Raw genomic sequence first — 12,117 nt, 5'->3', positions numbered from 1 at the left:
TATATATATATATATATATATATATATATATATATATATATATATATATATATATATATATATATATATATATATATATATATATATATATGTATATGTATATATATGTATATGTATATGTATATGTATATGTATATGTATATGTATATGTATATGTATATATATATATATATATATATATATATATATATATATATATATATATATATATATATATATATATATATATATATATATATATATATATATATATATATATATATATATATATATATATATATATATATATATATATATATATATATATATATATATATATATATATATATATATATATATATATATATATATATACAGTGGCCCTCGGTTAACGAACCCAACTGTCCAGAAGGTCGTTCGTTAACCGAAACGTTCGTTAACCGAAACCATTGTTTCAATGGGTTTTGGGTAATTGGTTCCAGCTCACCGAAAATTTCCTAAATTCAACAAAATGGTAGAAAAGTTCACTTACTTTGAGGTGTGTATGAAGAAGGCTCCTGGATGATGATGATGATGATGGGATTTAGAATGGGGTGGAGGAGAAGGAAGGTGGAAGAGAAGTCACCCCATGGTGCCATTTCACCCATAAAATTTTAGCTCTCTGGTTTAATTCAAGATTATTTTCTTTAAATCAACACTGCAGCATTAGTATATTGTCAATATATAAAATTAGATATTTGCAGAAATGACCAATAATTTGCTTGAGAACGAGTGCAACAGAAAAAAAGTTCGTTGTAGCTAGTGAAACGAGTCTCAAGCACAGATAGTTAACCTCCAGTGAAAACAGAGAGAGACTGACGCCTGTTTGCTGTGTGTAGTTAGAGGCTGTGATGCCGCACATTAAACTAGTCACTTTACCTTCAATTATGTTCAATAATTGTTAAAATGTGCTTAAAAAATTGAATATTAAACTTTTAAAATTATTGAATAGTATAAACTTCTTGATATTTACTAAAATAGTAAGGAATTTAAGCCCTAGAACCGATTAATGTATTGGCGGACTGATACTAAAGCTGGTTGCCCGGTCAGTGCAAGCGAAAACATGTTGGGTCGGTTCGTAAGAACTTCGTTAAAGAATTTTTTTCGTTAACCGAATTGAAGATCCTTATGGAAGGCAGTTCGTTAATCGAAATTACGTTAACTGAGGTGTTCGTTAAACGAGGTCATGTATATATATATATATATATATATATATATATATATATATATATATATATATATATATATATATATATATATATATATATATATATATATATATATATATATATATATATATATATATATATATATATATATATATATATATATATATATATATATATATATATATATATATATATATATATATATATATATATATATATATATATATATATATATATATATATATATATATATATATATACACACACACACACAGAGTCAACCCTCGCTTTACGGTCCCTTACCTGCCGAAACCCCCCCCCCTTTACGCAGGTGAAGTACAGTATAATTTTTTTATTTAGCTCATAAAATTCACACAAATTATCCGGCCAGAATATAATTTACATTGCTGGAATTCTTACAATTTGATGATCATTTTGAATATAAACATTATAGATTTTGCATTAGACATGCAAATTTTAGATCTAATGTTTACTCTGAGTAAATATGTTATCTTTTGTGCAAAATATATGACATTTATATTCAAATTTTCCAGGTTCTTACAAGGAATCCAGCAATGTCAATTATATTATCCTAACTTTAGTCTGAGGTATTATTTATTACTAAAAAGGTAAATATTCTGGTTTTCCCACACATTTATCTGGTAGGGAGGGACCGACCGACCATCTGGCAAGGTTGGAAGAGGGGGGGGAGGCAAGGTGGGGTACTTTGATTGACAGATAGTGGCGTGAAGAATATTTTTTTTTTATTAACTGAAGATATTTGTTTTAGCTCATAAAATTCATACAAATTAACCAGCCAGAATATAATTTACATTGCTGGAATTCTTACAATTTGATGATCATTTTGAATATAAACATCATAGATTTTGCGTTAAACATACAAATTTTAGATCTAATGTTTACTCCGAGTAAATATGTTATCTTTTGTGCAAAATATATGACATTTATATTCAAAATATTCCTAGTCTTACAAGGAATCCAGCAATGTCAATTATATTATCCTAACTTTAGTTTGAGATATTATTTATTACTATACCTTAAAATCTAGTGGTTTTCCCCCAAAATTTCTCAGAGGGAAGAGCCAGGAGTGTAGTGTGAGAAGAGGGGGAGGGAGTTGAGTCCATTATTTGAATGGACATTAACGTGGCGACTGTATTTCTCTTAAGTATTAATTGTGTGCATGTACCATCATAAAATTAAGATGTTATTTTTACTAGAACATAGGTATTGTGTCGGAAAAAGTGGAGTTTGGGGGTCAGTCGGTCTCTATTTCATTTAATCCCCTATGTTATGTTGTTCACTTTACGCGGTACCCTGTGGGTTGAATTGCGTAAAGTGAGGGTTTACTGTATTATATATATATATATATATATATATATATATATATATATATATATATATATATATATATATATATATATATATATATATATATATATATATATATATATATATATATATATATATATATATATATATATATATATATATATATATATATATATATATATATATATATATATATATATACAGAGCAACAACAGGTAATTTGATTAACGAACTGCCTTCCATGGATCTTCAATTCCGAAAAAAAATTCGCTTAACGAACTTCTTACGAACCGACCTCAACATGTTTTCGCTTGCACTGACCGGGCAACCAGCTTTAGTATCAGTCCGCCAATACATTAATCGGTTCTAGGGCTTAAATTCCTTACTATTTTTGTAAATATCAAGAAGTTTATACTATTCAATAATTTTAAAAGTTTAATATTCAATTTTTTAGTCATTTTAACAATTATTGAACGAAATTGAAGGTAAAGTGACTAGTTTAATGCGCGGCATCCAGCCTCTTAACACAGCAAACAGGCGTTCTCTCTCTGTTTTCACTGGAGGTAACATCTTGCTTGAGACTCTCTTCAACTAAATGCTTTTTTTCTGTGTTTCCAAGCAAATTATTGGTCATTTTGAAATATATTTTATATATTGACAATATATAATGCAGTGCAGCATTGATTTAAAGAAAATAATCTTGAATTAAACCAGAGAGCTAAAATTTTATGGGTGAAATGGCACCATGGGGTGACTTCTCTTCCACCCCAATGCCTTCTCTTCTTCCTTCTCCTCCACCCCCATTCTAAATCCCATCATCATCATCATCAGGAGCCTTCTACATACACACCTCAAAGTAAGTGAACTTTTCTACCATTTTTGTTGAATTTAGGAAATTTTCGGTGAGCTGGAACCAATTACCCAAAAACCCATTGAAACAATGGTTTCGGTTAACGAACGTTTCGGTTAACGAACGACCTTCTGGAACGGATTGAGTTCGTTAACCGAGGGGCCACTGTATATATATATATATATACGATGAGCACAACAGGATCTGGCATGCATCCTCCTGTACTGTTTATCATTTATGCTAACCCAACCACCTCTCGAAATTTGAAATTTTTCCTTAACTTTGTCGACCACCGCATGGTTCATGTGTAATGATCTCCTTGTATTCGTGGAGGCACTGGGTTTGAACTTTGATACTGTATATGTCGGCGTACAAGGCCACGGAGTGTATAAGACGACCCACAAAATTTCCATTTAAAACATGGGTTTACAGTAGAGCTATACTCGCTGTATAGGACTACCGCAAATCATGACACTTACCACTGGGAGCTTACTGCCCCAGTAGTCCTTTACCAACCATCCCACTGACCAGTAGAGTGATGCTGTTAAACACACTGCTAAGCAACACATCCTTGGTTATTTAAAATAAGGCCAATTCACTTCAAGTAATGGCATCAAACATTGCCGACATTATTTTAGGTGCAGTAAATTTTATGACAACTGCCATTAATATACGAAGAAAAAGTATAACAATAGACCGAATACCCTTATTTGTATGATCAGTATTTATTACAGCAGTTCTTTTACTGCTCTCTCTTCCTGTTCTAGCAGGAGCTATTACTATACTCTTAACAGATCGAAACTTAAATACTTCATTCTTCGACCCAGCGGGGGGAGGAGACCCAGTACTTTACCAACACTTATTCTGATTCTTTGGGCATCCTGAAGTTTATATTCTTATTCTCCCAGCTTTTGGTATAATCTCTCATATTGTAACACAAGAATTCGGAAAAAAGGAAGCCTTTGGAACTCTAGGAATAATTTATGCTATGATCGCAATTGGAATTCTTGGTTTTGTTGTTTGAGCACACCTCATATTTACTGTAGGTATGGATGTTGATACACGAGCCTACTTTACTTCCGCCACAATAATTATTGCGGTTCCTACAGGAATTAAAATTTTTAGATGATTAGGCACCCTTCAAGGTACCCAAATCAATTACAGCCCATCCCTTCTTTGAGCTCTGGGTTTTATTTTTCTCTTTACTGTTGGTGGTCTTACAGGAGTAGTTCTTGCTAATTCATCTATTGATATTATTCTTCACGATACATATTATGTTGTTGCTCACTTTCATTATGTTCTATCTATAGGCGCAGTTTTTGGCATCTTTGCAGGAATCGCTCACTGATTTCTCCTATTTACAGGGCTATCTATAAATCCTAAATGATTAAAAATTCACTTTTTGACTATATTTACAGGAGTAAATATCACTTTCTTCCCACAACATTTCTTAGGATTAAATGGGATACCACGACAATATTCTGACTATCCTGATGCATTCACCGCATGAAATGTTCTGTCTTCTATTGGATCAATAATTTCTCTTGTAGCCGTTCTTAGATTCATTATTATTGTGTGGGAAGCTTTGGTAGTTAAACGAACAGTTATATTTTCTTTATTTTTACCTACTTCAATTGAATGACAGCATGCTTATCCCCCAGCTGACCACAGTTATATAGAAATCCCTATAATCACTAACTACTAAAATGACAGATAGATGTGCAGGATTTAAGCTCCTGTTAGGGAAAATTATTTCCTTTTAGTAATGGCAACATGAGGTCACCTAGGATTCCAAGACAGCGAGTCACCCCTTATAGAGCAACTTATTTTCTTTCATGACCATACTATGGTTGTACTCCTTGAAAACCAAACAATTGAAGTAATTTGGACAATCCTTCCTGCTATCATTCTTATTTTTATTGCTCTACCTTCCCTTCGATTACTTTATCTTCTGGATGAAGTTAATAACCCTAGAATTACTCTTAAAACAATTGGGCACCAATGATATTGAAGATATGAATATTAAGACTTTTTGCAAGTGGAGTTTGATTCCTATATAACTCCATTAACGAACTAGATTTATCTGGGTTTCGCCTTCTAGACGTAGACAACCGGACTGTATTACCTATAAACACACAAGTTCGAATGTTAGTCACTGCTGCTGATGTTATTCACTCTTGAACTGTTCCAGCACTAGGAGTAAAAGCAGATGCAATTCCTGGGCGTCTTAACCAAATTAGATTTATGGTTAACCGACCAGGATTATTTTTTGGGCAATGCTCAGAAATTTGTGGGGCTAACCATAGGTTTATACCAATTGTAGTAGAAAGTGTGTCAGTCTCAGCTTTTTTAAATTGAATCTCCTCCTCATCTGATCTATCACCCGATGACTGAAAGCAAGTGTAGGTCTTTTAAACCTATCATAGTAGAGGCGCCTACTTCTAGTGGAAAAAGTTAGTTAATTAATAATATGAGCTTGTCACGCTCAAGTAATTCCACTGGAATACTTTTTGATGCCTCAAATAGCACCTCTTTTATGGTTAAATCTATTTTTTATATTCCTCATTGGGTTTTTTATTTTAAACTATTTTATAAAATCCCCGCTTAAAATATCTCCTTCAATTGAACTAAAAACTCAACACCAAAAAACCTGAAAATGATAAAACTTTTTTCTATTTTTGAACCTTCTTCAAGAATCTTCTCATTATCAATTAATTGATTATCAACTTTTGTTGGGTTACTTTTTATTCCTTACCTTTATTGAGCAGCTCCTTCATGCTGAGCACTAGTTTGGTCCAAAATTATACAACTTCTTCACAATGAGTTTCAAGCTATTTTAGGGCAAGCCACTAAAGGTTCGACTATTTTATTTATTTCTTTATTTAGATTTATTATATTTAATAACACTCTTGGTCTTCTCCCATATGTATTTACTAGCTCCAGACACCTTGCAATAACTCTTACGCTTGCTTTACCTTTGTGACTCACTTTTATTTTATTTGGTTGAATCAACCATACCCAACACATGCTTGCCCATATAGTTCCCCAAGGGATGCCAGGGCTTCTGATACCATTCATAGTATTGGTAGAAACTTTAAGAAATATTATTCGACCAGGAACTTTAGCCGTTCGACTAGCAGCTAATATAATTGCTGGGCATCTTTTGTTGACACTTTTAGGTAATATAGGTCCTTCTTTATCTTTGACTTTAGTGTCATTTTTAATGTTGGCTCAAATCCTTCTTTTAATACTAGAATCTGCTGTTGCAATAATTCAATCATATGTATTTGCTGTCCTAAGGACTTTATATGCCAGAGACGTTAACTAATGTCATCATCACACGGACACCACGCTTACCACTTAGTTGATATAAGATCCTGACCTTTAACAGGGTCAGTGAGAGCCATAATACTAACCACAGGGCTTGTTAAGTGATTTCACCAATTTAACATAGACTTGCTACTCCTAAGATTTTTAGCTACTATTTTAACAATAATTCAATGATGACGAGATGTAACATGTGAGGGGACCTACCAAGGGCTCCACACCCAAGTTGTAATAAAAGGGCTTCGTTGGGGGATAATTCTTTTTATTGTATCAGAAGTATTGTTCTTTTTTTCATTTTTTTGGGGCATTTTTCATAGTAGACTTTCTCCGACAATTGAAATTGGGATATGTTGGCCACCAGTTGGTATCCAACCTTTTAATCCTTTCCAAATTCCGCTTTTAAACACAACTATTCTCTTGTCGTCTGGGGCTACCGTAACATGAGCACATCATGCTATTACTAGGTCAAATCATTCAGAGGCAATTCAAAGTCTTGCTTTAACTATTTTTTTAGGGTTATATTTTTCTGCTCTTCAAGCTTTCGAATACATAGGAGCTTCTTTTACAATTGCAGACTCTGTCTATGGATCTACTTTTTTTTGTAGCAACTGGTTTCCATGGGCTTCATGTTATTATTGGAACTTCCTTTTTAGCTATTTGCTTCTACCGACTTTATAAATGTCACTTTTCTTCTGACCATCATTTTGGTTTCGAAGCAGCTGCTTGATACTGACACTTTGTAGATGTTGTGTGATTATTTTTATATATCTTTATCTATTGATGAGGAGGCTAATTAATTTTTTAATATAATAAGTATATTTGGCTTCCAACCAAAAAGTCTAGAATTTCTAGAAAAATTAATTTTCATTATATTTATTGTAATCTCAACAACTTTTGTAATTAGATCTGTAGTTATAATCCTTGCCTCTATTTTGTCAAAAAAGCTTATTACAGATCGAGAAAAAAACTCCCCATTTGAGTGTGGATTTGATCCTAAAGGGTCGGCACGGCTTCCTTTTTCTTTGCGATTCTTTTTAATTGCAGTTATTTTCTTGATTTTTGATGTAGAAATCACTCTTTTACTTCCCCTTGCTTCAATTATTCATTTAACAAACATATTTTCTTGGGCTCTTACTGGGGTTTCATTTTTATTGATTTTGCTTTTTGGGCTTTACTATGAATGACACCAAGGTGCCTTAGAATGATCCTACTAGAGCTATATTCAATTTGTGATTTATGAGTTGCATTCATAAGGTGTTTTAGTAAACTAGCTTTAAGATTAAAAAGCGAAATATCGCACTTAGTTTCGGCCTACGCTTTGATCTGTTGTAGATCTTTAATCTTTGAAAGAAGCCAAAATAGAGGCCCATCACTGTTAATGATGAAACTGGATTTCATATCCCTTTCAAGGAAATATTTATGCCAAAAAATGAAGCTTCTAACTTCATTTTAAGCGGTTGAATTCCATTTATATTTCTTTTTTATAGTGTAAATAACACGCTACATTTTCGTTGTAGAACTGAAGTACAGGTTGTACCTCTCTAGTCCGCCAACCTCGGGACCTGACCGATGCCGGACCATGGAAATTCACCCTTTTCCTGGATAGATAGTGACTTGTGCTTATGCCTGGAAGCACTAGCACCACTTTCTCTGCATCATGGTCTCTTTGAAGACATATTGAAGGGTTAAATGTCGTATAGTAGCTTCTCAAATTTCGCGAGTTTTTAATTCTTAACGTATTTTATTGGAACACACAAAACAAATAAATAAAAATTTTGACGGCGGAAACTTGAATTTCGACGGGTTTGAACGGCCCGCCAACATGCAGACGACGTGCATAATCGTGTAAACACCGTCATTTCTCTTATGTACAAAAGATTCATTATTGTTTATTACTGAATGTCTTTTTTATTGAATTAATGTTTATGTGTGCAAAATGAGCAATACAATTCATTAATAATACGTAGAATATTAAAACACACGAGGAAATGACACAGCATTGTTTTCGTTGATTACAAAACCAGTGACTGACTGGTTCTACATATAAAACTGAAGAAAATAAGACCTTGGTTGTAGCTGTAGTAAAATTAATATGGTTGTTTTAAGTAATGTTATTTAATGTTAATAAATGGAACAATAGAAGTAGCTAACGATAATGGTAAAGAAAAAAGAGAGATCGCATTTGTAAGTGCGCATGCGCACACGTGAAAACATATCGTCATTACTTTACATAAGAATATGAAAGCAACACTTATTTACTGTTCATATACAGTTGGGTCTTACATTACGCGGTTAATGTAACCCGGAGGGTACCGCGGAAAGTGAGGAACGCGTAAAGTGAACAACATAACATATGGGATTAATTGAAATGGAGTCCAGGCCGATCCCCAAACTCCACTTTTTGACGACACACAACTATGTTGTAGTAAAAATATTATCTTAACTTTATGATGGCATGCACACACAATTAATAATTAAGAGAAATATCAATAATATTAGATTTTTTAACACTTACATTAGTAGAAAAGATGGCTGGGCACACGGGGATGGGCGGTTGGTTCCGAGGCAGAGGGCAGATTATTGGCCCTCACCTGTATCACTTGTATCAATTGTATCACTATCCACCACAGAGGCTTGCAGGGCCTCTTTGTCAAACCCCCCAAAGTTCATATAAGTCCATATCCTCACTATAATTATCACTATCACTGACTTGGGCCGGCTGTAGTGGGTGGCGGGTGAAGAACTGGTAATGTTTTGATGACTGGGCGACCTTGTGCGCACCATTTTCGTGCCTCTTACACAACATGGCGGATGGCGGGAGGTTTGGATCCAAAATTGGCGCGGCTTGCCAGCCGCTCTCCGCATAATGGGGTTCACGACCGCGGAATGTGAGCATGTTAGGTTCCGGCAGGGCACCGCGTTAACGGTGAACCGCGGAATGCGGGACCGCGTAATGTGAGGGTTGACTGTATATTTTAATTAATGTTTCTGAATTTGTTTTTATTGAATTAATGTACATGTGTGCAAAATTAACAATACAATTTATTAATAATACGTGGAATATTAGAGGAGACGAGACGGCTGCCGGCATTGTTTATGTTAAAGCTTACGAAACCAGTGACTGATTGGTTCTACATATAAAACTGAAGAAAATAAGGCCCTGAGTTTAACTGTAGTCAAATTAATGTAAAAAATGAATATGGTTGCTTGAAGTACCTGTAATGTTATTTAATGTTAATAAATGGAACAATATAAGTAGCTAACCATTAATGGTAAAAAAAAAGTGAGACTGCTCATATGTAAGTGCGCACATGTGAAAATATATCGTCATTACTCTACATAAGAATATGAAAGCAACACTTATTTACTGCTCATATAGAAGGGTTAAATGTTGTACTCTGTATAGACAAGCAGAGAGAGAGAGAGTGCAGCCGAACTGCCGGATGTAAACAAACCTTAATTTCCCGCAGCTTTTTTTTTTTTTAAGGGGATTAGCCCACCCGGGCATAGGTCACTGACTCACATTGGGGCCTGAGGGGCAAAAATTAAATACTCCTGTAATAATAATAATAATTCAGATAAAAAAAAAAAAAAAAAAAAAAAAAAACTGCCTATCTACCTATTGGACAAACTAAAATCGTTCCGGACCACGGGAGTTTCCGGACCACAGAATGCCGGACTAGAGAGGTACAACCTGTATTAACTTCTAAAAATTTTGATAACAAAAAAATTAGATTTTGGTTAAACAAGATGTGTTTTTGGTTATGAAATTTTTACTTACAGGCAAATTTGCCACCATTGCTGCTTCAAAGCAAAATTCTAATCTTAAATTATATAAGTAAATTATGATAAAAAATACAACAATTACCCAGAATAGAAACCTTTTTATATAAATTCTCACACCCCTACTCTGAGAAACTTGAAGGTACCCTGATTGATGCATAACATTAGAATATAAACCTTGACCACCAAAATGCTCGGACCATCCATAATCACCAACCTTTATGCATGCACCTGCAGTTTTTAACCTAGCGTGATTCAGATTAAATGTAGATAAAAAAGGTATAAACCACATAGACCCTATAAACACAACTCTGCTGTAACTTTTTAATCTACGTAACCTATAGTTCACACTTATAATATTTAAAAGGTAACCAATTAAAGCACCTAACACTCTTAATGCTAAAGCCAACACTTTAACTGTAAAAGTCAAACAAATTATATATGATTCAGGGAAGATTACCCAAGATAAAAAGGCTCCACCTGTGACACCACCAATTCTCAATCTTATCATTGACCTAGTTATAACAACACTTTTATCGTTAACTTGGCTTATCCTCCTCAAATTAAATAAGCCTGTCAAACTGTAATAAACTAAACGAAATCTATAACAAACTGTCAATCCTGTGGCCAAAGCATATAAAATGAAAGCCAATAAATTAATATTTCTTATAAAAGCCACTTCTAAACTTAAATCTTTAGAATAAAACCCTGCCAAAAATGGCATTCCACATAAAGCTAAATTAGCCAAATTTATACAAGTTCTAGTTAAAGGTATTCTGAAAACTAATCTCCCCATACAACGGATATCTTGGTATTCTTTTACAGCATGAATAACTACTCCAGCACATATAAATAACAGTGCTTTGAACAAAGCATGAGCCAATAAATGAAAAAAAGCTAAATCAGCAAAACCGAGAGCTACAATCCTTAGTATGACACCAAGTTGACTTAATGTTGATAAAGCAATAATCTTTTTTAAATCATACTCAAAATTAGCCCCTAACCCTGCTATAAATATTGTTAGGCAAGAAATAATTAATAAAACAGATTGAGCTTCTGACCCTATTAAAGCTGGACTAAAACGAATTAATAAGTAAACACCTGCCGTAACTCGAGTAGAAGAATGGACTAAAGCAGACACTGGAGTAGGAGCTGCCATGGCAGCTGGAAGCCAAGCAGAAAAAGGAATTTGTGCTCTTTTTGTTATAGCTGCTAAGACAACTAAGCACTTTATTAACAACAAATTAGAATCCCTTATATATTTTCTGTATAAAATAAAATTTCAACCCCCTGCTATGAATATAAAAGAAATTCTGAGGAGAATAGCAACGTCACCAACCCGGTTAGACAGAACTGTTAGTATTCCTGCATTTGCAGATTTTTCATTTTGGTAAAAAATAACTAATGCATATGATACTAAACCTAGACCATCCCAACCCAACAAGATTCTAATTATATTTGGCCTTACAATTAAAGCACCTATAGATAGTACAAATGCAAGAACTAAATATATGAAGCGATTAAATCTTTTGTCTCCTTCTATATAGTCGCCTCTGTAAAATAACACTATTGAAGAAATAAAAAGTACAAATCCTAAAAATATGAAAGAAATCCAATCAA

At 33.4% G+C, this 12,117-nt stretch overlaps 2 pseudogenes; both read left to right on the top strand.

The window, feature by feature from the left end:
* The first annotated feature begins 3,994 nt into the window (after nucleotides 1-3,994).
* Nucleotides 3,995-5,144, top strand: LOC121878254 (annotated as a pseudogene).
* A 1,555-nt stretch (nucleotides 5,145-6,699) lies between these two features.
* Nucleotides 6,700-7,495, top strand: LOC121878255 (annotated as a pseudogene).
* Nucleotides 7,496-12,117: the final 4,622 nt, after the last annotated feature.

This window comes from Homarus americanus, unplaced genomic scaffold (genome assembly GCF_018991925.1).
Source record: "Homarus americanus isolate GMGI-L3 unplaced genomic scaffold, GMGI_Hamer_2.0 scaffold12485, whole genome shotgun sequence".
In the NCBI taxonomy this organism is placed as follows: domain Eukaryota; kingdom Metazoa; phylum Arthropoda; class Malacostraca; order Decapoda; family Nephropidae; genus Homarus; species Homarus americanus.
Note: the sequence above shows the minus strand (reverse complement) of the source record. Positions and strands in the feature narration are given on the sequence as shown.